We start from the raw sequence: 22212 nt of genomic DNA on the forward strand, positions 1-22212 counted from the left end.
AGCTTAACCTTCTTTCCAGACAAGTCCCATGAAGTTGAAGAGTTACAGGGAGGAGTCGTTTAAAACATTGGTCATTAGTAGTCGCCAATATTGGGTTTGAAAAAGCAGTACATGTACACCAGGTGTTCTTATGACAGAGAACAAAGTTCACTGTGTGTTACTTTTAGCCAGCATTTGAAGCTGGGCAAAATATCTAGAAAGCCTGTTTTTGAAGCTTAAAGGTTCGATTATTTCTGTTTTCATAAGACGTAGGAGCAGAATTAGACTATTTGGCCCATTGAGCTTTTCATGTCTAAGTTATAAACTGGTTCGACATGGAAAGATGAATATCACTTTGTGAATTGCTCAATAGTGTAGGTAGTTCCCAGTACAGTGAATAAAATGACAAAATTCTTGATATTGTAGAAAGTCAGGGGAAAAAAGCCCCGATGAAGGGTCTCAGCCTGAAGCACCGGCTGTTTATTCCTCTCCATAGTTGCTGCCTGACATGCTGTGTATTTGTGTGCGTTGCCCTGGATTTTCAGCCTCGGCAGAATCTCTTGTGTTTGGAAACAAATACGTCCATGAAATAAATAATCTGAAAGGATTGGATGGGAAGGAGGTCGTGGGAAAGTAGATGGGTCACTGGTTTGTGTTCACAGTGGCTTTCTCATTTCACTTCTTCCCCTTTCTCCCTCCAAGGCCACAAACTGTTAGTGGGGCAAAGCCATAATAACACAGGACCCAGATAAAGCCCAGGAAGTTATGAGATAACATCACTCACCTCAATAATCTAGATAACTTCATTCTTCACTTCAGCGGTGAACTGATTCCACAATTTACGAACTCACTTTCAAGGACTTCACAACTCATGTTCTCAACTTTATTTAATTTTTTTTTGTATTGGCACAATTTGTCTTTTGCACATTGAGTATTTGTCGTTGCTTGTGTGTAGATTTTTCATTGATTCTATTATATTTGTTGTGTCTACTGTGAATGCCCACAAGAAAATGAACCTTTGAGTAGTATAAGGTGACAATAAACCTACTTTGAACTTGTCTGAGAGATTCATAGATAAGGTAGAAGTGTCAAGTACTGAAGGGCATAGGTTTAAAGTGAGAAGGGCAAAGCTTAAAAGAGATTTTTTATTTTACCCAGAGTGTGGTAGGTTCCAGAACTGCACTGTTAGGGTAGGTGGTGGAAGCAGATTCAGGAGCAACAGTTAAGAAGCATTTAAACAGGTGCAGGTGGGATTAGTTTAATTTCACATTGTGGTCAGCACAGACTTTGTCATTTATGTCATTTCATGTTCTCTCATTAGATAGGCTTTGAACAGAATGAGCCTGTTGTGCTTTGTTTTGAAACAGGAGTCCTGTTCATCCTGGAGGAAATGTTGTATATTGATGCAAATTTAGCAGTGCTGACTGTTTGAACTTTCAGAAGGCATCTGAGAATTGGGGATGAATGAAGAGAATGTGGCAACGGGGATTTGGTATTGCTCCCCCGTGTCAGAACCCATAGGTTAATGGGCCAATGTAGATTGATCTCACTGTACAGATGATAGGAGACCCTGAAGAAGTTGACAAGAATTTAAGTAAAAAAACCAATATTAACATAGGTTAGTGTAAATGGGTGATTGATAGTGTGAACTTAATGGGCTGAAGGGTACATTTCTGTTCTGTATCTCTGATAGTGCAGCAGTGTATGGGCCTTTCGGTCTATAATGTGGTGCCTGCTCATATAATCCTACTTCCCTCCTCTACAGCTCGTAACCCTCCATCTCTGATTCTGTGATTTGGTCCATCAGTTAGCACAATTAACCTCAAAACACAATTTGAAGGCCGAGTTTGTGATGTGTTTAACAGGCCAGGGCAAATCACTGCACCATGCTCTACTACGGTGGTTACACTGGTGCCTGATAGGATGGCTGATGAGTTTTTGACATACTGCTTCCACTATTTGCACAGGCTACCCATGCACTCTTGATGCATGGCCTCAAAATTCGACACTATCCCCAATACTCCTCCTCCATCTTGGGCAGTCGTGGACCAGGGGATCAGAAGGGATAATCTTTCAATTCAAGGAAGCTTTCAGCATATCCTATCTGCCTAGTGGTCTCCTCCCGTGGCAAACAGAGTGCATGTTTCAGGAACCTGATGTCAGGCTCACAAGGCAGCCTGCTGAGTACAACTAAGGCCTATAACTGAGAAGAACAGTGAGCACACTGGCTGAGAGAGGATGTTAATGTCAGTTTGCTAGTGAGTTTCTGTTCTATCCCAATTACATGCCTTTCTCTCATAAATATTTTCTTTATGACTTCAAGTACCCTTCTTTTTCAAGAGACTGTGGATTCTGCTCAGTCACTCTGGTCTTCTACAAACTCCTTTCCCCTCTTTGATGAGCTGAAACTTTTGGTGACTGACCCATCCCCACCTGATAGAACCAGTCTCTTTTTAGTTTCTTGACAAAGGTGTCAGCTTTTACACCTCCAACTTTCAAATCCCTTACTCACTCTTCCTTCGGTTGGTTTTGACGAAGGGTCTCGGCCTGAAACGTCGACTGCACCTCTTCCTACAGATGCTGCCTGGCCTGCTGCGTTCACCAGCAACTTTGATGTGTGTTGCTTGAATAGCCTGTGGCTGCTACAGTGGCATCTTCAATCACTGTAGCCCCCCCCACACAACCAGAAAAGCAAGCCGTTCCTGATCACAAGAGACAGCCTAAGAAGGATAGCAAGTGAATTTTTTTACCAAGTGTTATTTGCTGAATGTCAGTGAAATTCAGTCCTTCTGATTCTGTGGCATGGCAGAGTCCTTCAGAACAGGTGGGTCACCTGTGTGTGTGAGTGAATGGGCAGATAATGCCCATAGGCTCCTCATCGGCACTGGGCACTTCACACAGAGTCTAATCCCTCAGTGTTCGCTCAGGATGCCCACCAGCAGATGGACTGACTTACCTTCCTCTGTGGGGCTGATTGTATGCCGAATCTGCGGCACATTGTTTGTTAACTACTGTCCACTGAGACTGCTGGTTGTGGTGGAACTGGTGCCATATCAACTGTGGGCTGCAATATTTGATGTTGTATTTTTATGTTGAGTTAACGTTTGACTAAAGTCACCAGCTCCTGATGTTCACACCCCACTCTAAAATAAATCTGCTCAACTCAAACTCACTGATTGCAGCAAATGGGCAGTGTTTGTTTATCAGGCTTGATGGATTGTGCTGGTGTACTCTGGATTGGCCATTGGCTGTATTAGGAGCTGGCAAGTGTAACAGACTTTTAGCCTCTATAAATAACTGCAGTATGTTGGTCTTAGGCTTTATTGCCATTGGTCATGGTAACTGTCTTCTGCAGCTGAAGGAGTGGGGGGATTTACAGTACTAATCATGGCTAAAAGTCTAACTTGTGTCCCAGCATCATGGGAAATTCTGTTGATTATTTTACTGATGTCGTCAGGTCATATGGCACAGAGGCAGGCCCTTTGGCCCATCAAGTCCATGCTGACCAAGGTGGCTGTCTCAGCGAGTGCCATTTGCCTGTGTTGGCCCGTGTCCCTCTTGGCCTTTTCTATCCAAGTATGTTACTGGTGTTGGGGCCAGCTGTCGCCTCTGGATTTGTTGTGGTGAGATGTGGAGGTCTGCACTGGAAGTTGTAGAGCTCACATTTTAATGTTATTTGTAGTTAACCAGCCAAATACAGGGTGGTTTAAGGATAGGTGTTTCTGGAGAACAGGCTGGGAAATTATAAATTAAGGCACAATTGCCTCACAGTTGGTCAGAAGATGCAGAAACAAAGTGACAAGTTCATGTTGATCTTTGTTACTGGACAGGAATTTATAACGACAAAGAATGTGACAATGACTTGATAAGAAGCTGCAGAGAGAAGTATGTGCAGATATGACATTAATATAGCTTGTTCTTGTGTTTATCACACCCATGGAGATTTTATTGTAACTATTGACTGGATTCAGTTCCTCGAAGTGCATGCTCAGCTGGTGGGGCAGATTCCTTGGGAGTTGGTTGTCAGGGCTGATTGCAAGATTGCTGTAATCCAGAGTTTTGTAACTGTGCTGCGGGATAGTAGTACAGAGAGTAGTGTGGTGCTTTTCAGCATTAGCTGTAGGATTGAAGTACAATCTTGCAGCTGGTAGGATGAACCCCATTGTCCATAAGGAGTCTGTGTGCTCTCCCCATGACCGGGTGGGTTCTCCCCAAATGCTCCAGTTTCATTCCGCGTTCCAATGATATACAGTTAGGGTTGGTGAGTTGTGGGCATGCTTTGTTGACATGGGAAGCGTGGCATCACTTGTTGGCTGCCCCCAACTCCTTGTTGAATTGATTTGACACAAACTACACATTTCACTGTGCGTTTTGATGTACGTGTGATAAGTAAAATTAATTTGTACTGTACCTATCTTTATTTTGTAAAGCAATCATGGACAGAAAGAGGAAATAGGTGAATTTTTAGGTGTTAAGTGCAGTAAAGAATAAAGCATTGAGGTAAATTATCATCTGTGACTGTACTGAATAGCAGTGCAGGCACAGGGGTCAAATAACCTGCTTCTGCTGTTTCTTGTGTTCTAATGCTCAAAAGACAGCAAATGGAATGCCAGTCGTTGGATATAAAATCTGAAGCACTGGGATAGAACCGTGCTACACTGACATAAACCCCATGTGTAACCATCCTGAGAGGAGAGGGTAGTGGGCAGTCTGGGCACCATGCTTGTGCAGGATTTATCAACCTTGGAGGGAATTCAGCATAGATTTTACTATGAAACTAACTTTACAGATGATACTGGAACCTCATGTGCTAACTAACAAAAGGAGATACCTGCAACCAAGTGTCAGTTTCTAGAATTTAAACACATAGGAAATGATTGGATGGGATTGCATTTTCCAAAGTATTTGGGGAAAATCTGGTAGGGTAGATGGAGAGAAACTACTTCTGATTGGAGAGCTTGAATGAAGGGCACAAATTGAAAATTTATTCCCTGTTCTGTCCTATTTTGGGGCTGGAGGAGTGTGTGTGTATCACTGTATGTTTCAATGCACATATGATAGATATATCTGAATTAGAGTCAAGCCTTTCAGGAGTGAGAACTCTGCCATGGACAGTCCCAAACCCAGTTGTGAGAGGGGGAAGATTGTGCATGGGGCTAACATTTGTTGAAACCTAAAGGTATAACAATGCCAACAGAAGCCCTAAAACCTCATCCCTGGGAGAGGAAGGATTTTCAAAAGGCTACACCTGGGAACAACTTGAAATACTGGCTCAGGACAGAGGACTCTTGTGAGCTGTTGTTAGTGGCCTATGCCCCAGTAGGGGTGATGGGCATAAGTAAAATTTCAGGTGTAAAGTTAGGAAAGTATGTGGAACTCAACAAGTGACAATTAATGCTGCCAAGACTGTTAATGTTAAACCTGAGGTTACTGTTCAGGAAAGCAGATGATGAATGCAAGTTGGAGATGAGCTCCAACAGATCATTAACTGTTTGAACTAGCTCACCACACAATATTGGCATCAAGACAAGTTGTTAAGCTCACTATAATGTAAAATTAGTAACATATAGATAGTGCTGGTTATCTTTCAGATTGAACCCTACATCCAAGTCAGATTAGGTAGAATCGGTTTGTTGTTTAGAGGAATTAGAGGATATATCATTGAAACTTACACAATTCTTACAGGATTAACAGGGTGAAAGCAGTGAAGGTGTTTCCCCTGCCTAGGGAGTTGAACCGGGGTGAAGATTCAAAATAATGGACGATAGCATTGAGGACAAATTTCTTCATGCAGAGGGTGGTGAATCTTTGAAAATCTCTACCCCAGAGATCGGCAGATGCGATATCATTCAGTAAATTCAGAATAAGAAAAGTAGATTTGAGAGAATTGGAGGATGGAGAGGCTTAACCCCGTGTATATGTTGTTCTTGTGTAGGTTAGCCTGTTTGTCACTGTGCCATGCAATGCTGTGTTAACCTGACCATCAGTATGCCTGTGTGCATGCTAATTGTGGAGCACAAGTGCATATCTTCCAGTGGCATCAACAGATATACCTGTCAGTGGGTGAGTGCTGATGTCCTGCTCCCTGTTGTCTTGGTCCCACTTGGATCAGGATCTTGTGTACGAAACCCATTTTTAGCTGGTATACAGGAGCCATCTGCATTAAAATAGCATAGCAGTTTGTGTAACTCCGTTACAGCGCCAGCTGTAAGATAAGAGTTCAATTTCTGTCACTGTCTGTAAGGAGTTTGTATTTTCCCCCCATGACTGCAGTTTCCTCTGAGTGCTCTGGTTTCCTCTCATGTTCCAAAGGGTTATGGTTAATGAATTATGAGTATGCTATGTTGGCATTGGAAGTGTGGTGACACCTTTGGGCTGTCCATCACAATCCTCACTGATTTGATTCGATGGCATGGTATGTAAGGAGTTTGTACGTCCTCCCCGGTGACTGCGTGGGTTTCCCCTGGGTGCTCTGGCTTCCTCCCACAGCCCAGAGGCATACCAGGTGGTCAGTTAATTGGTCATTGCCAATTGACCCATGATTAGTCTAAGTGTGGCTCGAAGGGCCTATTCTGCGCTATATCTCAATAAATAAATGAATCAACAAAACAATGCATTTCGTTATATGTTTTGATGTTCACATGACAAATAAAGTTAAGGGCCACATTGGCTGCACATGGAACGTCAGGGCCATTGTAGACAATCCCAACAGTAATGAGTTTGTCATAGCTCGCAAACTCACTTGAGCCAGTGCTTCAAGGTACAATGACCACTGTTGCTTTGTTACAAAGAGCAGGTAATTATCTGCATCTATACTAAGCATTCAGATGATTTCACTCAAAGGATGAGACAATTGAGGAAGTGAAATATTTGCAACAGCACTGAATTGGAGGCCAAGTACTCTCTGAAAGATGTCAATAGCTTCCTTTTGTGGTTACATACGTGACAGAAAGGACGATCTGACCATTGAATGAAAAACAAGACTGATAGAAGTGAAATTGGTCTTGGAGCATCATTGCAGCACCAGACTGACTCTAATTAATTTAAACTGCATTGCTGATTACTGTTACTGCAAAGTAACCCTTTCAGAATTCAAAAACACTGGCATTAGAGCTGAAGTCTATCTATTGAAATTTGTTTTTTGCATGTGAGTGAGTTTTTGTGATGCTTTTGAAATAGCTGAGTGGATAAGCGAAGTGCATTTTGCAGATGGGACGTTTGGTGGTCCCTGTGGTTGGTGGAGGAGGAACTGGATGCTTAGCATAGGCGTCATAGGCCAAAGGGTCTGTCTGTGTACTGTATGACTCCAAGACCGGTTAAACTCAACAACTTTCAGAGGGAAGCAGTCTGCTTGTTCTGAAGGTTTTGATGTATTCCTTCCTTCAGGATCCTCGGCCTGTGCTGTAGTCAATCTGTTATGTGGCTGGGCAGTAGATTTTTTGGTTATTTTGTCAAAAAGATGTCGAAGACTGGGGATTCTGTGATGGTGATGGCCCCGGAGGGCAAGAGTTCTTGATGAAGTTCTCTTATTGCAGGTGGTTCTTCAGCTCGGTGGTACCTGCAACTTCTCAGCTCATGCCTGGATGTTGTCACAAGCTTAGTGTAGACATGGGTCACTGTGTTTACTGAAGATCTGGGAATTCTGTGGCTGATTCCACTATGTAATGAGTGGGGAATGAAATCACTGCAATATTAGGAGCATAGATGTCAACTACTGGGTTTGTCAGCTGTGTGCGTTGTTAATGAGATTTTCACACATCATATAAAGCATCACAAGTTCTCTGATTTGCAGCACTAACATAAGCAATTCCTCATCAGTTTTTCACTGGGACTGCCTGCTTTTTTGATACCCTTGTGTTATTTTTATTCACTTTTATAAATTTTGATAACATTGATATCTTTTTTTCAGTTGTTTGGCAGAGCAAATTATTTCTGTGTCAACCAACTCCTGTTGATATTCCTATGAAGTTTTATAGCTAGAGCTTAGAACTTATTAAATAAAACTGCAAAGGCTTAACAAAGCTGGGATTATCACCCCTCCGATATCTTAATTTTGATAGATCCATTGGATTGGTAATCATCAGATGGCATTATTGTTTCCAAAAGCAGCTAATTATCTCTTCACTTAAATTGATCATCCAAAAGAGGGTGGAAATCCCAGTTTGTAGTGTGTTAGTTTGGATTGTGAATGGTGGGGAGCAGCTGTGTCAACCGAACTGAGCCATGGAGGAGAAGGTTCAGTTGAAGTGCCTGCTGTGGGACACTGTTCGGTGATTCCTGCTGATGGTGAAGAGCAGTGGGTGGAAGTAGTAATGTTGTCACAGTGATGCTACTCATGGCTGGATTCGCGGCTGTAGGAGACTGCCCTGTGGTTGGGGAAGAGAAATGGGTGTAGGCGGTAATGTTGCGACCGTGATGCTGCTCGTAGCGGAGTTCACATCTGTGGGAGACATCTTGTGGTTGGGAAAGAGAAATAGATGTAGGCAGTAATGTCCTGGCAGCGTTGCTGTTCACGGCTGTGGGAGACATCCTGTGGACGGGGAAGAGCAATGGGTGTAGACAGTAATATTTTGGCAATGATGCTGCTGATATCTGGGTTCAGGGTTTGACCTGCGTCTGAGGAACGGCCACCTGGCTGAGACACAAGGAGGTTCAGGCACCAGAAGCAAGCAGGGGAGAGGGGTGTACACTGGAGTGGGTGCGGAGGAGATTCACCAAGATGCTGCCTGATTGGAGCATTACAGTTGTGAGGAGAGATTGGATAGATTATGTTTGTGTTCCCTGGAAGGGGGGAGGGGGAGGGGGATTGTCAGGATACTGGGAGGGTGGAAAGATTGTCTTTATCACAGGGGACAGGAGTCTAAAACTAGAGGTTTAAGGTGAGGGGAAAGATTTAAAGGGATCTGAGGAATAACTTTTTTATACACAGGATTGTGGGTTTATTAAATGAGATTCCAGAAGTTTCAAATAACAACATTTGACAAACAATTGGGCAGGTACAGTATATAGTTAGGAAAGAGTTAGAGGAATATAGGGCAAATGGGACAAGCTTTGATTAGCATTGTGTTCAGCATGGCTGAGTTGAGCCAAAAGGCCTGTTTCTACGCTGTATGAATCTGTGGCAAAGGTATATAAAAGCAGGCAGTGTACCCTTAGGGTAAGAGCTAGGGGATTTGAGGAAGAATTATTTTCACACATCTGGAATGCATTGAGTGAGTGGGTGATGGAGGCACGTACTTGCACAACATTTGAGGTTTACCTGCTATGGTAGCGAAGTCTATGGACTGAGCGAAGGAAAATAATGTTCACAAGTACCCCATGGCTGGTCCGGATGGTGGCTGGAGGGTCTGATTTCCTACAGGGTGACTCTTTGATCCTGTGTCAAGGATGCCATCTGTGGGCGTGTGCTAGTTTGCTGCCTTTGCATTTTTTACTGCTCCCCCTGAACCAGTTGTGTACTGATTCTATACTCCTCTTGTTGGCTAATTTGGAGTCAGAGTCATCAGGCAATGATTCTCACTGTACAGTTCACAAGAGCTTTATTGGACAGAGAAAAGTGAGTTCAGGTCCTCGTTCCTGCAACTTTTATCAACGGGCCACACCGTAATGAATGTGGGAGTCAGGGAAACTGTCACAGCTCATGTGGCCAAATGCAGTGACATTCCTGTGATAATGAAATAGTTTGCTCCCTACAGGAAACTACAGAAAAGGTAATAAAATGTATCAGTGGATGTAAGCACGTGATTCCATAAGATCATAAGACATAGGAGCAGAATTAGCCATCGAGTCTGCTCCACTGTTCCATCAGCTGATTTATTTTCTCAACTCTATTCTCCTGCTTTCTGCCTGTAACCTTTAACGCCCTGACTAATCAAAAACCTATCATCCTCCGCTTTAAAACTACCCGATGACATGACCTCCACAGCCGTCTGTGGCAATGAATTCCACAGATTCATCACCCTCTGGCTAAAGAAATTCCTCCTCATCTCTGTTTTAAAGGAACATCCTTGGGAGAAGCCTAGTCTCTGGGTGCACTGTTTGAGGCATCTACTCTGGTTACCTTCTGAATATTTGCAGTGATGTGTTTACTGTATTGGTTTCTGATACTTATGAAAATGCAAGAAGTTACTTGAGGTGATTTGCTGCCTTTCACATACACCCAAGTCCCCCTAACTGGAGATGCACAAACTCTGCTATTGGCACGATGGACATTCAGACTGGTTACATTCTTCCCACGTCCCACCCAACTGTGTGGTACTGTTCTCTGTTCCCCCTCGGAACAGATTGTCATTTTGAGCACTTCAGCAGCCCCCTGTTGTGCTGATGTAACAGTGTTCTCTTGGCAATTTACAATGAAGTTATGGAGTGCAAATTCACAGCACTGGAGCACTGCCGCGGTTTTTTTGTGATGCAAATACTGCACAGCATTGAAATCACAAAAGTATGGCACAGATCTGCATTTGGTTTGGACTCGGCAACAGTCTAGAATGCAGCACTGCCTTTGGATTAGAGATGCTTTCAATCAGTGTCAAAAATGTGATGTTTGTACTTTGAGTTGAGCAGTGTATTGTAAAACATTCTACCTTTCAGTATGGCAAGCAGCCGATGAATCATGTAAACTGTGTATTGTTTTAGTTCAGTGTGAGATTTTTTCAGACGGGGTTCTTTGGTGTTCGATTCACAAAATGTAGCTGGGGATGAAGTGTAAGAAGCTGTGTGTCAGTGCCAGAGCCTGTGCTGGCAGCCTGATTGTGTGCTGGTTATTTCCATTGGAACACAACAGTTAGTTGGAACCCAGTCAGTGCTTGAGACTTAGTCTGATTTTCTGGCAGTGTCTGAAGTCTTTTATTCCAAAACTCTTGGAAAAAAAAATTTTCTGAGTACATTGAAATAGTAAATCCTGCAACAAAAGAGACTAGCAAGTCTGTTTTAATTTCTCTGGTATCCTTTAATTTGAGGAGGAGGAGAAGATGGCGGTGCGACGCAGTGCGCATGGTCACTTTGGTGGTGATGTCTGTTATTTGTCAAGTAGGGGACCGTGCACAATTCTGATTTGATGGAGACAGACGTGAGAGTACGGAGGAACATCTGGAGAAACTTCTGAAATGCCCGCTTCACTGCCGCTGTTACTGTGTGGTCCGGAATCTCTGGAGGAGAAGGCCCCGAATCCTCGGTTTTGCTTGTTTCGGCGGCCAGGGGAGGTTGAAGGCGCTTGGCAGAGGGTGGCGCTCGGGAGGCTGTATCAGAGGGGCTGGTCGGAGGTTCAAAGTTTTCGGACAGACGGACTCAGTGTTGGCTGTGGTCAGCTGCTTCCAGTGCATCGGCAGTTGTCAGTACCTGGAGGTTTATGGCAGGGAGTTTCTCCCTTTGCCGCCTGCTATCGGGGACTCGGGACTTTGAGACTTCTTTTTAACATGCCCATGGTCTGTTCTTTATCAAATTATGGTATTGCTTTGCACTGCTGTAACTATATGTTATAATTATGTGGTTCTGTCAGTGTTAGTCTTTGGTTTGTCCTGTTTTCTGTGATATCACTCTGGAGGAACATTGTATCATTTCTTAATGCATGTATGCATTTCTAAATGACAATAAATGAGGACTGAGTGTTCTCATAATCTAAAAAAATACCTTTCCACGTACTTTCTCTGCATTATCTTTGATGTGACAAGCTAACTGGATTGAAGACAAGCGTTGAATCTCCTGAGCTCCTCTCTGTAATGCAGTATGTATGAACTGATGGAGGTGCTACTGTAATCTGTAAGATGCTTTTCTTAGCTGCATAGATTCCACTCAACACTATGATGGTGGCCTTGCCCACTGTGTAGAAGGATACCAGACTAGAAATGGGAATGGTTATCTCTGTCAGTTCCTCACCAATTGACCACCCACTGGCCCACTTTTTGCATCAGTTGCTGATGCAGTGCCAGCTGGGGTTGTGTCGGGAATGAATGAACTTCCTGATGTTTCTTTCACATTTCAGTTGAGGGTTTGGAAAGTCTATTCTAAGCTTACCCTCCAGTGGTGAAATGGAAAATTTATACTCTGTGTTTAAACATAGAAGAGCCTTTATTTATAGAGCACCCAGTCGCATCTCTGGGGCACCCACAGAACTTCCTCCTAATTCATTATCTATTGCTGGCACTTCTTGCGGAAGCCGATTCGGCCAGCACCAATGTAATGCACAGCAGCAATGCATGGCCATCACCAGAACAAAGCAGCAATGCATGGCCGTTACCAAGAATACAGAGTTATTTCATTTGTTTAAGTAAAGTTATTAATTGGTCACATGTTTGGAACTCTTCAGTAGTGTCAAAGGATCTTTTATACCCACATTAATAAGTGGATGGAGTCTTTTTTTTAAACCCCTTTCCTGAAAAGTGGTCATTAATAAAGCAGCGATCCTTCAGGTGCTTTGTTCTATAGTAGTAACTTGCCCCTATTCCCATCTAAGCTACAAGGGAAGAATTTATTTAATGAAACATATGCATCAAAACATACAGTGACATGTGTCACTTGCTTCGGGAATGTGCTGGAAGCCACCCGCAAGCTACCAGCTTAGTATGACCATAACACGTACATCTTTGGATTGTGGGAGGAAGCCAGTCATGAGGAGAACGTACAAACTCCTGACAGACATTGAACTCCAATCTTACAGCTGGCACTGTAAAGCATTGCAGTAACTGTATGCTAATGTGCTGTCCTAATGTCAGCTTCATGTCAGACTAACATGTTTTTATCTATCTTTTCTACTGTTTGTTCTGTTTGTTTCATATTTTTCTTCCATTTATATGTAGAAATTTTAGCAGGGGGCCGTGAATAAAGAGTGTATGCTGTGTGTGGAAAGTTAGTTTCAACAGGTGTTGCCATTTGGAATTGCCTGTTTGAGTTGGATTATGGCTGGTACAGTACTGAACTAGGTGTTGCTCTTCACACCATAACAGGCCCTGCTCCCACCAACTATCAAATCCCTGTTTACACTGATATCTCCTCACTCTGATTTTATTTTCCCCAATTGTCATTAACTCCCTGCAGGTTCTACTGCTCACCTTCACTAGGGACAATTTACAACGGGCAATTGACCTACTAACCCATGTGTTTGTGGGCTATGGAAGCAGCCCAGAAGAGACCCACACAGTCACAGGGACAAACTCCATACAGGCAGCAGTGAAGGTCCTCCATCTCTGACGGTGTTCAGAGCTTCGCTCCTTCATTATGTCAGTAACTTCCTCTTGGTTTTCTCTACTGTCGGTCACGCAAGTCCCAGATGGAGACTCAAATGTAGAAAGATTCTTCATTGCTGTTTCTGTAACAATCTTGTTTTATTAGTCAGGGTTGTTAGCCCTGAGCTGAACCCCAAACCTGGAGGACTTGTGGACCACTGTTAATCTGGACTCTACACTTTGACCTGCTTGGTATGGGTGACCCTGCCAAAGAATAAAGCCCTGAATCCAGCCTACGCAGCTCTCCAGGTCATTGAGGCATGCAGGTCTCCAAACTACGACAAGGTTGTGGTCTTCTTGGAGGTACAGAGGCAGCATGTAAAGTCAGAATCCAACCTGAATCGCTGGAAGTATAGAGGCAGTAGCTGTACCATTGAACTGACCTCCAGTCAGTCAAGTCCAGGCTACCGCCGGTTCAGTGGTGCAGTGAGCTCCTGTTTACTGTGTTCACTGTTGGTGTGACTAACCAGACTCGTTTGTTTCCAAACCCAGACACTGAGATTAGATGTTGCAAGCTTGAAAAAATAAAGGAGAGCTTTCACTTTGGACAGTGTGCTGAAGAAAAAGGTTTCACAGTTCTAGATCAGGTGAGGGAGTCTCCAAAGGTATCAGCGAGTGACTCAGTGCGTAATGAAAAATTAAACAGAAGGTTCATTCTCCTCAGTTAAAAAAGGTAGAAGATGAGTTCGGCTGTGGTTAAACGGCAAAGCCCTTGGGAAATGATGTAGGGCAAATCAACATGTGACCATGATGGATAAGGATCATGTGTAGGAACATCAGTGCCTACTGATAGCACGGTAGCATAACGGTTAGCATAACACTTTACAGCACCATCATCCAGGGTTCAAATCCGGCCACTGTTAAAGGAGTTTCTACATTCTCCACATAACCGCGTGGGTTTCCTCCAAGCGCTGCGAAAGAAGTGCGCCAGTTTCCCCCCACATTCCAAAGACATGCAGGTTAGGGTTAGTAAGTTGTGGGCATACTATGTTGGCAGCGGAAGCCATGGTGACATGTGTGGGCTGCCTCCCAGCACATTCTCGGACTGTGTTGGTCGTTGATACAAACGGTGCATTTCTCCGTATGTTTCGATGTCACTGATGTTGGAAGTTGTACTCCATCCTGGCTTGAAAATGTATTGCCATTCCTTTACTGAATCAAAATGCTGGAGCTCCCTACCGATGGTACTGTGGAACAGCCTTCATGAAATGCACCTGTTCTCCAAAAATAAATGGGGGAATAAAAGGGAAAGAAGTCTGATTAGGGCCTTGTCTTAAGTTTTTGAAAATATCAGCAATCAAATACTGTTCTGATGAAGGATCTCGGTTTGAAACGTTGACTGTTTATTCCTCTCCATAGATTTTGCCTAACCTGCAGCATTTTGTGTGTGTTGCTCAAGGTTTCCAGCATCTGCACAATCTTTTGTGTTTATGAAAGCGCAGTTCCAGTTGTACATTCCTCTTTTGGGGTTCGTCTGACAGCAGTTTATTTCAGCTTTCCTTTGTGCTTACTGCACCACAGCCCAGGCTGCCTTTCATTGCAATGAAGTGCAGACTCGTCTCCAGTGTCCGCAGAAATTGTTGGCCTGTAGTCGGCCGGGCTGAGTAATTGAGGGCAATGCCGCACTTTTTGAAAAGACCATTCATCAAAGGTACAGGTCAATTACTGGAAATGGCTTCTGCTGAAGGCAGGGAAAGTTTGGTGAAGGATCTGACTGGCCATAAAAATGCATTTATAGAAAGTCTGTACAGTAGGAGGAAGGACACTAATCCTACAACTTCCTGAAATGCACTAACATTATAAGGAAGGATAAGGTGTCATTGGAACAGGGAGTCACATGGTTTCCTGTCTTCAATTCTAGAGCAGCTCCTAAAATATACATCATGGGGATGGGTAGGGACACAGGCACAGCTGATTGTTAATGTGCATGTTTAACACAGACAAGGTAAAAATAAAACTCATAAGCCCCCACAAAGTTTTTCCTATTGAAAAAGGGCACTTGGGAGATTTCAGGAGAATAGGAAATAGAGCATATAGCAATTCCCTTGAATCTGTTTATGTGACATACTCGCAATTATATCATAGAACTGTTACAGCAAGAGGACATTCAGCCCTTCACGTCCATGCCAGCAGTGTGTTCACTGATCGGTCTCTGCTCATCTCATTCCTGGAGAATGAGAGACAAAAAGACAAATAGTAGCACATGACATTTGACAGTTTCGTTAGGGGTATATTCATAACCAATGCACACAGTGATAAACTAGAGCTAGAGGTTAGATTCCTCCTGGTCATACTGTGTTTGGGAATGTGATTGTACGTCTTGTACTTGCTCTAAAAATGCTCTTGTGGAAGTGTGACATTTCTGCTTGAACAGAGAGCTGTTTATTGGTTATACAATCTGGTTTTCTCACCGCATTCTTTATCTAAAGGCACATTATTCAACTGTGAATAGATGGCAGCACTTGAATGAGCTTTCAAACTGACACCCACTGAGAGAACAGGAGCAAGTACTGCAGGTGTTGGAACCGGGAATAAAAATGTTTGTCTGCCTCTCTGTCCGCTGTCATGTGCTTTCCTTCCAGCATTCTGTGGTTTTACTGGAGGAATGAAAATTGTATATGAACTATGCAGTAGAAACATTCAATAAGTGAAGCATCACACATGAACTGCTAGAGGAACTCAGCAGGCCAGGCAGCATCTATGGAAAAGAGTACAGTCGACGTTTCGGGCCAAGACCCTTCAGCAGGACTAGTGAAAGGTCTGACTGTACTCTTTTCCATTGATGCTGCCCGGCCTGCTGAGTTCCTCCAATATTTTGTATGTGTTGCTTTAAATTTTCATCATCTGCAGATTTTCTTTTGTTTGTGATTTGTTAAGTGAAAATGCTTTTGCAAGTGTTCATTCATTGTCAGGCTGCACTGAAACCTCCTTTTTGCTAATGTGCTGGTTAGCCTTGCTATTAATAGTATTCTTACAAGCGTGTGTCGCACAATATTTAAACAGCAAACTATGTGCTTTGTCCCTTGGTATGTTCTGTTTTGTTGTGTTCTATGTTGTTCTGATGAGCATTGTGGGCATGCAATGATGGCACCAAAATGTCTGGTGAAACTTGCGGGCTTCCCCCAGCACTTCCTTGGGTTGTGTTGGTTGTTATCAGAAACAACGCATTTCACTGTATGTTTCCATGTACACGTGATAAGTAAATGAATCTGAATCTGAAGTTAAAGCATGGTCAGAGGATGAGAAAGCGAGAAATTCTTGGGACATCCAAGAATTTTCCCACAAAGGAATGTAGTTTTGGGAGGGTAATGAAGATGGAACCATTTGAGATATCTGTCTGTAATGTGAAGGTATCTGCTGGTTCTTTGGCTGGATATCACCTCCATTCTATCACAAGCTTATTATTAGTTTCTTTAAAGGATTTGAATGTGCAGCCTACAGCACCGATTATTATCATTACTAATTTTTTCTATTTCATCGGAGTTTGAGGAGATTTGGTTTGTCACCTAAAACACTCGCAAATTTCTACAGATGTACCATGGAGACCGTTCTGACTGGCTGAATCGCCGTCTGATATGGGAGGGGGTGGGGGCTACTGCACAGGATCATAGTAAGCTGCAGAGTTGTAAAATTAGTCAGCTCTGTCATGGCCACTAGCCTCCAAAGTACCCAAGTCACCTTCAAAACGCGATGCCTCAAAAAGGCAGCGTCCATCATTAAGGACCCTCGCCACCCAGGACATGCCCTCTTCTCATCAGGAAGGAGGTACAGGAGCCTGAAGGCACACACTTTGTGATTCAGGAACAGCTTCTTTTCCTCTGCCATCTGATTTCTGGATGGACATTGAACCCATGAACACTAGCTCACTACTTTTTTTATTGCAAGAGAAAATCTTCAGATGCTGGAAATCCAAGCAACACACACAAAATGCTGGGAGAACTCAGCAGGCCAGGCAGCATCTATGGAAAAGTGTACGGTTGATGTTTCGGGCTGAAACCCTTTGGCAGGACACTACTTTTTTATTTCTGTTTTTGCACTACTTATTTAATTTAACTATCTGATATACGTAGATATACTTATTGCAATTCAGTTTTTTTTCTATATTATTATGTATTGCATTGCATTGTTGCCATAAAATTAACAAATTTCATGACTATGCCAATGATATTAAACCTGATTCTGATTCTGAACTCAATCTTTCTGTGCTTGCTTTCCACTTGCATTTATTTTCCAAAGGGCAATGTTGAGACAATTCCATACAGTTTTTAGTTGAAGGGGATGGGTTGGAAGCTTTGGTGCATTGTCAGTGCTGCAAAGAATACCTTGTTGAGTTTGAAGTAAAATGAAACTTAGTGTGCTGCACTGGAGCTTAGTAAACTAATGTCACTCACGTTTAAATTAGTCTGTTGAAGCCGGTTACTCCCTTACCATTGATGGTTCTTTGAATAGCTGTAAAGCCTTGCAGTCAAAAGCTGAGGAGTCTCAGTAATAAAAAAATGGGGCTTGGGATTAAGACCAAAATAGAAGAGGGGTTGGTGGGCTGGAAATGAGCAGCTGCAGTTTATGAGAATTTCTCTGTGTGTGTGTGTGTGTGTGTGTGTGTATGTGTGTGTGTGTGTATGTATGTGTGTGTCTTCCTCTTTCTGCACATTTACCTTCTAATCATCAGCTTATGGCCTTTCAATTGCACACCCGGTACCTTTGATATGTCATGAGAGATTTTTGCCTCTTTTCGCTCTTTCAGGTCATTGGTTCTAGGCCCTTAACTTCTCGTTATGAAGTGATATGGCACAGATACGAGTCTCTCCAGCCCACTATGTACATGTTTATCATTTTACCCATCTACACTATGAAAGTATCCTTCTGCACCTTGCTTTCAAGTGCTTGTATAAATGTCTCTTAGTTGAGAGAAGGGCAAGATTGGCAACTCAACATTCCAAGGTTTAGGTGTTTCAGATACCCCAGAAAGAGAGGTAAGGGAAGTGTACTGATAGGGAGAATATCACAGCCACTCTTAGACAGGATACCCTGGAGGGCTCCTCCAGAGAGGAAAAATGGGTAGGGCCCAGGAATAAGAAAGGTTTATTTACTGTGTAATCACTCTGATGGGATTGTTCAAAGTGCATTTATTATCAAAATATGTATAAATTATATCACCTTGAGGTTCATCTGCTTACAGGTAGCCTCAAAACAAGAAACCCAAAAGAACCGATTTAAAAAAAAGACCAACGCCTAATGTGTAGCGGGAGAGAAAAAAACAAAAATCATGCCGACAGTAAAAGCAAGCAACAGTAGTCAGAACTAAAGTGAGTCCATAGACATGAAGCCCCGATGGGATCTGTCCCAGGTTAGAAAGGGTAAGAAAGAAGATTGTTAGTGTCTTGAGGAAGATCCTTGTATCCTCTTTAGCCGTAGGCAAGGCCGCAGAGGAGAGTAACCAGTGTTCTTCTTAGTTTAAGAAGGGCAGTAGGCACAAACTAGGAAATTATAGGCCAGCGAGCCTTGCATCGATAGTAGAGAAACTAATGGAGAAGATTCTTAACTACAAAATTCACTCACATTTGGTAAAGCTTAGGATTGCTAAAGATACATCATGTTTGTTCACAGCTGAAGCAATGTTTTACTGACTTGATTGAGGCAACCAAGATGACTCAGGAGGGCAGGGCTGGGTGTTATCCGTGTTAGTAAAACCTTTTACGAGGCCCTTCATGGTAGGCTGATCTAGCAGATTAAAGCATGTGAGATCCATGTCAGCTTGGTGGATCGATTTCAAAATTGGCTTGGCCATAGAGGATAGCAGTGGAGGGAGGGGGTGTTCTTCTGATCAGACGATTATAACCAATGATGTTCTACAAGGCTCAATATGAGAGCTCTATAATTAATTGAGAAAAAATATAAATGGGTTGGACTTATAAGTTTGCAGACAATACAGCAAGGGTATTGAGTATAAGAGTTGGTTGGGCCGAAATGTTACACTCATGCTCTGAGTGATGAAGGGCAGCGTGGCAAATGCCCTCATGATCAATTTGTAGTAAAACAAATGAGAGTTTGTGGAAGGAGCAAATGCTGATTGTAGGGGCCAGGATTGCACCAGGTTTAGGTGGAGGTGTTAGAAGTGTAGCTGAGGTTGTGATTCAGCAGTACTGTTTTTCACCGATTTTACTGAGTTCATGGAATTATTGGGTGTTTGTGTACTCGATACACCGTTAACAAGTGCGTGCGCACCAGATGTTTCTGGAAGGCCCAACCAAGTGAATGCAGCGTGTAGCTGATGAGCTGTCTATTGCTCTTCCTGCTTTTCATTTGTGTCACACAAAGTTATAGTGCAGAAAAAAAACACTCAACGTGCCATGTCCACGCTGACAAGGAAGAGTGTTTGAGCTTCCAGCTCTTGTTGTGTATATCTGTTAGGTTGTGGCATATCAAGTTCTGAATGAAATATGATGGAAGATGCCCCCCCCCCCATAAGTTCCAGACCCCAATCATCTAATGAGTGAAAAATTTCTGCACTTACAGAGGCTTAGAGGGAAATGGGTCAAATATGGACAAATGGAGCTGGTTTAGATGTCCATCTTCGTCGATGTGAATGAGTTGGGCTGAAGAGCTAGTTTCCATTCTCTGTTCGTCTATAGCTGTAATCAATTACTTTAAATATTTTCTGCTGATTATAGATCTCTTACCTAAATGAAAACAACTTGATCTACACTTTTGATAATTTTCTACTTTCTGATTAAATCTTCCCTCAACTTCTGTCTAAATAAAGCAATCCTAACAGTTTGATCTGTTATCCTGAGGATAGAGTTCTTCATCCTGGCGATGTCCTTTCCTCCTAAGCAAGTATATCTTTCCTGTAATGTGGTGACTAGTATTTTGAAGAGTAAAATTGTGCACAAGAACTCTTGAGCTTGTGTATTGTATACCTCAGTCAGAAGAGGCAAACATCTCTTATCATTTCTGAGTTGTTTGCAGAACAGGTATTCTGATTTCAGGGATTATGTATACTTGAGGCCTCTGTCCACTACTCTTGAATTTTTTTCCCTCAAAGCTTTAGAGAGGTGGCAGATGAGATTTACCTGGATGCTACCTGGATTAGCATGTTTTCTGAGGATAGATTGAGCGAGCTAGGGTTTTTCTCTTTGGAGAGAAGGAGAATGAGAAATGACTTGATAGAGGTATACAAGATGATACGAGGCATAGATGGAGTAGATGGCCAGAGACTTTTTCCCTGGGCAGAAATGGCTAATGCATGATGGCATATTTGTAAGGTGATTGAAGGAAAGTATAGGGGGAGATGTCAGAAGCAGGTTTTTTACACAGAGAGTGGTGGTAGATTCAAATACATTAGGGGTATTTAAGAGACTCTTAGACAGATAGATGATGGGAAAATGGAAAGTTATGTGGAGGCCTTGTGGGAAAGAAGAGTTAAATTGATCTTGGAGTAAGTTAAAAAGTCGGCACAACATTGTGGGCCGAATAGCCTGTACTGTCCTCTACTGTTATATGTTGCATGTAAATATTGATATCCTAGTTGTACAAAATCCTGCAGTATAAACTGGATTACAGTGTACAAGGATGTGTGTTAGCCAGTCATACATCCTTGATTCCAAAAATCATTAATGAAGAGGGATCCTCTCTGGAAGGTCCAGATTACTGATCCCGTACAAAACCAAAAAATGAAAATAACCACACTGTACTGAGCACATTCAAGTCATTATGTGGAAGTGGTCATCCTGGATACCTTGACCCAAAGTATCCTGACTTGCTGCACAGACATTGGAAAGGAGCAGCGATGGATAGGACTCTGAATTGTGGAGAGACATGAAAACACTTGGGCACAATATGGAGAAAATTGTCCATTTTGACAAGAAAAGTTTTTTAAAAAGCCTGTTGCCTTATTGGTGAGACATTATTGCTTGGTTCACCAAAGACTAGGAAAGCTAACATAAACTTATCGTCTGTTGGTAGGGAAACTGAGTACAAAGATTTAAAGCAACACACACAAAATGCTGGAGGAACTCAGTGGGCTAGGCAGCATCTATGGAAAAGAGTAGACAGTCGACATTTCGGGCTGAGACCCTTCTTCCTGAAGAATGTTGACTGTTGACTCTTTTCTACAGATGCTGCCTGGCCTGTTGAGTTCCTCCAGCATTTTGTGTGTGTTGCTTTGGATTTCCAGTATCTGCAGATTTTGAACATTGTGTGTCAGCTTTATATGCTGTTGGTGATACCATATCTCCAGCACTGTGTATGGTATTGGTCACCATATCTTAGGAAGAAGGTTAATGCATGCCGGTAGCTTGGAGAATTTTTAGGTGATCTAAAATTTCCAAAAAATATCTGGAATCGGTAGGCTATCTTATGAGGGAAGGTTGAACAGGGCACGCTTGTATCTGTTGGAGTTTAGAAGTGTGAGAGATGACTTGAAAGAAGCTCATAAGATCCTGAAAAGTCTTGACCAGGGGATATGGAGTGAATGTTCTTCAGTAAGCAGGATGGTGAAAGAATAGGCGGCATATGCAGAGTTAAATCTGAGGTCAGTTATAACTTATTAATGCAGCAGGTTGGAAGGGCTGAGTGGCCTGCTTTTGCTCTAATTTGTATGATTGCACCTATAAAATGTCAGAGTGGTGGATTTCCCAAAGCAAACTATGTTTATGCATGAGAAAGGGATATGGATTTCAAAATAATGTTACAGATATAGCGCTGGGGCTTGCTGCAAGCAGTTCTACAAAGTTAACACCACCTAAATGTACTTATTTTACGTGAATGGATATATGACCTGATGATACAGTGTTTTAAATTCTAGGAACTGAAGGCACACCCAAACATTTTATAAAATTAACCGCAAGCTCCCTAGAGCTAGTGTTACGAGTACTGATGTTGGATGGGGCTTGAAATAAGCTGAACATTTATAAATCTTTACTTTTCCAATTTGTTGTGCTCACTTAACAGCTGTGGCCAGTTGCAACAACTAGCTTTCAGTTTAACTAGCAGCATGTGAGAAATGGTCACG

General features: G+C 42.7%; 1 protein-coding gene across 2 annotated transcripts in view; it reads left to right on the forward strand.

Moving 5' to 3' along the window:
* Positions 1 to 22212, forward strand: part of LOC140185638 (STE20-like serine/threonine-protein kinase) — a 128384-nt gene that overhangs the window by 854 nt on the left and 105318 nt on the right. The window lies entirely within an intron of this gene.

This window comes from Mobula birostris, chromosome 21 (assembly GCF_030028105.1).
Source record: "Mobula birostris isolate sMobBir1 chromosome 21, sMobBir1.hap1, whole genome shotgun sequence".
Taxonomy (NCBI): domain Eukaryota; kingdom Metazoa; phylum Chordata; class Chondrichthyes; order Myliobatiformes; family Myliobatidae; genus Mobula; species Mobula birostris.